The following is a 6000-nucleotide window of genomic DNA, read 5'->3' on the forward strand; positions in this document are numbered from 1 at the left end:
ATTTGTACGAAAAGAAAAATGGAAGTTTTGTTGTCCCAGTTAAGAGAAATGTCTTAAAGGTGGAATGGTCAAAAACAGTTGAAAAATGTGGACTGTAAAAATTTCCCAGGAAGAGGTGAAAATAGGGCTTTGGAAAACCGGGGATTCCTGGAATTTCTTTTAAACATGTAGTTTAATTTAATAAAGTGAGTGAAGTGTGTGGATGGTGGAACCGTTGTAATCGGTTGAGAAATGTGGGATATGGAGAGGTTTGTATATTTCCCATTCATTGTCACTGGGGAGAAAATTACCGGAAATTCTGGGAAAACCGGAAATTTAGGGAAAGTGAAAACATGTTTTGCGTTTGACATATGGGAAGAGTAGTGTGTGGGTCAAAAAGGTCGGAATCGATTAAAAGAATGGCGAAAATTTCCTGGAAATTTGGGAATTTGGAGAAAACCAGGAATTTCTGAAAATTTCGATTCTAGCACAATTGTCCTAGATGATATGAATAGGTCGGTGTTTGAATTTTTCTTGAAAAATTTTGATGTAGGGTATGGGTATTTCTGAATTCCTGGAGTTTTGGGAAAACAGGGAGTTTGTACGAAAAGAAAAATGGAAGTTTTGTTGTCCCGTTTAAGAGAAATGTCTTAAAGGTGGAATGGTCAAAAACAGTTGAAAAATGTGGACTGTAAATAATTCCCAGGAAGAGGTGAAAATAGGGCTTTGGAAAACCGGGGATTCTGGGAATTCCTGGAATTTTTTTGAACATGTAGTTTAATTTAATAAAGTGAGTGGAATGTGTGGATGTATCGTAATCGGTTGAGAAATGTGGGATATGGAGAGGTTTGTATATTTCCCATTCATTGTCAATAAGGAGAAAATTACAGGAAATTCCGGGAAATTTAGGGAAAGTGAAAACATGTTTTGCGTTTGACATAAGGGAAGAGTAGTGTGTGGGTACGAAAGGTCGGAATCGAGTAAAAAAAAAAAAAATGGCGCAAAATTTCCTGGAAATTTGGGAATTTAGAGAAAACCAGGAATTTTTGAAAATATCGATTCTAGCACAATTGTCCTAGATGATATGAATAGGTCGGTGTTGGAATTTTTCTTGAAAAATGTTGATGTAGTAACAGCTTGAATTTAAATGGGTATTTCTGAATTCCTGGAGTTTCGGTAAAACCGTGAATTTGTGCAAAAAGAAAAATGGAAGTTTTGTTGTACCAGTTAAAAGAAATGTCTTAAAGGTGCAATGGTCAAAAAAGTTGAAAAATGTGGACTGTAAAAATTTCCCAGGAAGAGGTGAAAATAGGGCTTTGGAAAACCGGGGATTCCTGGAATTTTTTTTAAACATGTAGTTTAATTTAATAAGGTGAGTGAAGTGTGTGGATGGTGGAACCGTTGTAATCGGTTGAGAAATGTGGGATATGGAGAGGATTGTATATTTCCCATTCATTGTCAACGGGGAGAAAATTACCGGAAATTCCGGGAAATTTAGGGAAAGTGAAAACATGTTTTGCGTTTCACATATGGGAAGAGTAGTGTGTGGGTCCGAAAGGTCGGAATCGAGTAAAAAAAAATGGCGCAAAATTTCCTGGAAATTTGGGAATTTAGAGAAAACCAGGAATTTTTGAAAATGTCGATTCTAGCACAATTGTCCTAGATGATATGAATAGGTCGGTGTTGGAATTTTTCTTGAAAAATGTTGATGTGGTAACAGCTTGAATTTAAATGGGTATTTCTGAATTCCTGGAGTTTCGGGTAAACTGAGAGTTTGTACAAAAAGAAAAATAGAAGTTTTGTTGTCCCAGTTAAGAAAAATGTCTTAAAGGTGGAAGTCAAAAAAAGTTTAAAAATGTGGACTGTAAAAATTTCCCAGGAAGAGGTGAAAATAGGGCTTTGGAAAACCGGGGATTCCTGAATTTTTTTTTTAAACATGTAGTTTAATTTAATAAAGTGAGTGGAGTGTGTGGATGGTGGAACCGTTGTAATCGGTTGAGAAATGTGGGATATGGAGAGGATTGTATATTTCCCATTCATTGTCAATGTGGAGAAAATTACCGGAAATTCCGGGAAATTTAAGGAAAGTGAAAACATGTTTTGCGTTTGACATATGGGAAGAGTAGTGTGTGGGTCCGAAAGGTCGGAATCGAGTAAAAAAAAAAAAATGGCGCAAAATTTCCTGGAAATTTGTGGATTTAGAGAAAACCAGGAATTTTTGAAAATATTGATTCTAGCACAATAGTCCTAGATGATATGAATAGGTCGGTGTTGGAATTTTTCTTAAAAATGTTGATGTAGTAACAGCTTGAATTTAAATGGGTATTTCTGAATTCCTGGAGTTTCGGGTAAACCGGTAATTTGTACGAAAAGAAAAATGGAAGTTTTGTTGTCCCAGTTAAGAGAAATGTCTTAAAGGTGGAATGGTCAAAAACAGCTGAAAAATGTGGACTGTAAATAATTCCCAGGAAGAGGTGAAAATAGGGCTTTGGAAAACCCGGGATTCTGGGAATTCTTGGAATATTTTTTTTAACATGTAGTTTAATTTAATAAAGTGAGTGGAGTGTGTGGATGGTGAAACCGTTCTAATCGGTTGAGAAATGTGGGATATGGAGAGGTTTGTATATTTCCCATTCATTGTCAACGGGGAGAAAATTACCGGAAATTTAGGGAAAGTGAAAACATGTTTCGCGTTTCACATATGGGAAGAGTAGTGTGTGGGTCGGAAAGGTCGGAATCGAGTAAAAAATTGGCGCAAAATTTCCTGGAAATTTGGGAAATTCGAGAAAACCAGGAATTTTTGAAAATATTGATTCTAGCACAATTGTCCTAGATGATATGAATAGGTCGGTGTTGGAATTTTTCTTGAAAAATGTTGATGTAGTAACAGCTTGAATTTCTGAATTCCTGGAGTTTCGGGTAAACCGGGAATTTGTACGAAAAGAAAAATGGAAGTTTTGTTGTCCCAGTTAAGAGAAATGTCTTAAAGGTGGAATGGTCAAAAACAGTTGAAAAATGTGGACTGTAAAAAGTTCCCAGGAAGAGGTGAAAATAGGGCTTTGGAAAACCGGGGATTCCTGGAATTTCTTTTAAACATGTAGTTTAATTTAATAAAGGGGGTGGAGTGTGTGGATGGTGGAACCGTTCTAATCGGTTGAGAAATGTGGGATATGGAGAGGTTTGTATATTTCCCATTCATTGTCACTGGGGAGAAAATTACCGGAAATTCTGGGAAAACCGGAAATTTAGGGAAAGTGAAAACATGTTTTGCGTTTGACATATGGGAAGAGTAGTGTGTGGGTCAAAAAGGTCGGAATCGATTAAAAGAATGGCGCAACATTTCCTGGAAATTTGGGAATTTGGAGAAAACCAGGAATTTCTGAAAATTTCGATTCTAGCACAATTGTCCCAAATGATATGAATAGGTCGGTGTTGGAATTTTTCTTGAAAAATGTTGATGTAGGGTATGAGTATTTCTGAATTCCTGGAGTTTTGGGAAAACAGGGAGTTTGTACGAAAAGAAAAATGGAAGTTTTGTTGTCCCAGTTAAGAGAAATGTCTTAAAGGTGGAATGGTCAAAAACAGTTGAAAAATGTGGACTGTAAATAATTCCCAGGAAGAGGTGAAAATAGGGCTTTGGAAAACCGGGGATTCTGGGAATTCCTGGAATTTTTTTGAACATGTAGTTTAATTTAATAAAGTGAGTGGAGTGTGTGGATGTATCGTTGTAATCGGTTGAGAAATGTGTGATATGGAGAGGTTTGTATATTTCCCATTCATTGTCAACAGGGAAAAAAATACCGGAAATTCCGGGAAATTTAGGGAAAGTGAAAACATGTTTTGCGTTTGACGCATGGGAAGAGTAGTGTGTGGGTCGGGAAGGTCGGAATCGAGTAAAAAAATGGCGCAACATTTCCTGGAAATTTGGAGAAAACCAGAAATTTTTGAAAATATTGATTCTAGCACAATTGTCCTAGATGATATGAATAGGTCGGTGTTGGAATTTTTCTTGAAAAATGTTGATGTAGTAACAGCTTGAATGGGTATTTCTAAATTCCTGGATTTTTGGGAAAACCGGGAATTTGTACAAAAAGAAAAATGGAAGTTTTGTTGTCCCAGTTAAGAGAAATGTCCTAAAGGTGGAATGGTCAAAAACAGTTGAAAAATGTGGACTGTAAAAAAATTCCCAAGAAGAGGTGAAAATAGGGCTTTGAAAAACCGGGGATTCCTGGAATTTTTTTTAAACATGTAGTTTAATTTAATAAAGTGAGTGGAGTGTGTGGATGCTGGAACCGTTGTAATCGGTTGAGAAATGTGGGATATGGAGAGGTTTGTATATTTCCCATTCATTGTCAACGGGGAGAAAATTACCGGAAATTTAGGGAAAGTAAAAACATGTTTTGCGTTTGACATATGGGAAGAGTAGTGTGTGGGTCGGAAAGGTCGGAATCGAGTAAAAAAAATGGTGCAAAATTTCCTGGAAATTTGGGAATTTGGAGAAAACCAGAAATTTTTTGAAAATATCGATTCCAGCCCAATTGTCTTAGATGATATGAATAGGTTGGTGTTGGAATTTTTCTTGGAAAATGTTGATGTAGGGTATGGGTATTTCTGAATTCCTGGAGTTTTGGGAAAACAGGGAGTTTGTACGAAAAGAAAAATGGAAGTTTTGTTGTCCCAGTTAAGAGTAATGTCTTAAAGGTGGAATGGTCAAAAACAGTTGAAAAATGTGGACTGTAAAAATTTCCCAGAAAGAGGTGAAAATAGGGCTTTGGAAAACCGGGGATTCCTGGAATTTTTTTTAAACATTTAGTTTAATTTAATAAAGTGAGTGGAGTGTGTGGATGGTGGAACCGTTCTAATCGGGTGAGAAATGTGGGATACGGAGAGGTTTGTATATTTCCCATTCATTGTCAATTGGGAGAAAATCACCGGAAATTCCTGGAAAACGGGAAATTTAGGGAAAGTGAAAACATGTTTTGCGTTTGACATATGGGAAGAGTAGTGTGTGGGTCGGAAAGGTTGGAATCGAGTAAAAAAAAATGGCCAAAATTTCCTGGAAATTTGAGAATTTGGAGAAAACCAGGAATTTTTGAAAATATCGATTCTAGCACAATTATGTTAGATGATATGAATAGGTCGGTGTTGGAATTTTTCTTGAAAAATGTTGATGTAGTAACAGCATGAATTTAAATGGGTATTTCTGAATTCCTGGAGTTTCCGGAAAACTGGGAATTTGTACGAAAAGAAAAATGGAAGTTTTGTTGTCCCAGTTAAAAGAAATGTCTTAAAGGTGGAATAGTCAAAAACAGTTATTATTATTACTACTACTAATAATAATAATACTACTACTACTAAAATAATGATAAAAATAATAATAACATCAATAATAATAAACATATGTTTTTGGTGTAGAACCTTATTATTATTATTAGTAGTAGTAGTAGTAATAGTATTGTGTGAATGTCCAAGCATTCACACAATACTATTACTACTACTACTAATTATAATAATAAAATAATAATTATTAAAAAAACAAAAAAACAATACTACTACTACTACTATTAATAATAATAATGATCAAAATAATAATAATACTAATAATAATAAATATATGTTTTTGGTGTAGAATCTTGTGTGAAGGCTTGGACATTCACACAATACTCCATCCCATCCATCCATTTTCTACCGCTTATTCCCTTTGGGGTCGCGGGGGGCGCTGGAGCCTATCTCAGCTACAATCGGGCGGAAGGCGGGGTACACCCTGGACAAGTCGCCACCTCATCGCAGTTCACACAATACTAATACTAATAATAATACTTCCAATAATACTATTATTACTACTACTACTACTAATAATAAAAATAATAAATGTATGTTTTTTGGTGTAGAATGTACAAGAATTCACACAATATTATTACTACTAATACTAATATTAATAATAATGATAAAAAAAATACTAATACTAATAATAAATATATGTTTTTGGTGTAGAATCTTGTGTGAATGCTTGGACATTCA

The 6000-nt window shown here is 35.2% G+C and overlaps 1 protein-coding gene across 2 annotated transcripts in view; it reads left to right on the top strand.

Moving 5' to 3' along the window:
- rap1gapb (RAP1 GTPase activating protein b) overlaps positions 1–6000 on the top strand; it is a 519058-nt gene that overhangs the window by 161720 nt on the left and 351338 nt on the right. The window lies entirely within an intron of this gene.

This window comes from Nerophis lumbriciformis, linkage group LG03, assembly GCF_033978685.3.
Source record: "Nerophis lumbriciformis linkage group LG03, RoL_Nlum_v2.1, whole genome shotgun sequence".
Taxonomy (NCBI): Eukaryota; Metazoa; Chordata; class Actinopteri; order Syngnathiformes; family Syngnathidae; genus Nerophis; species Nerophis lumbriciformis.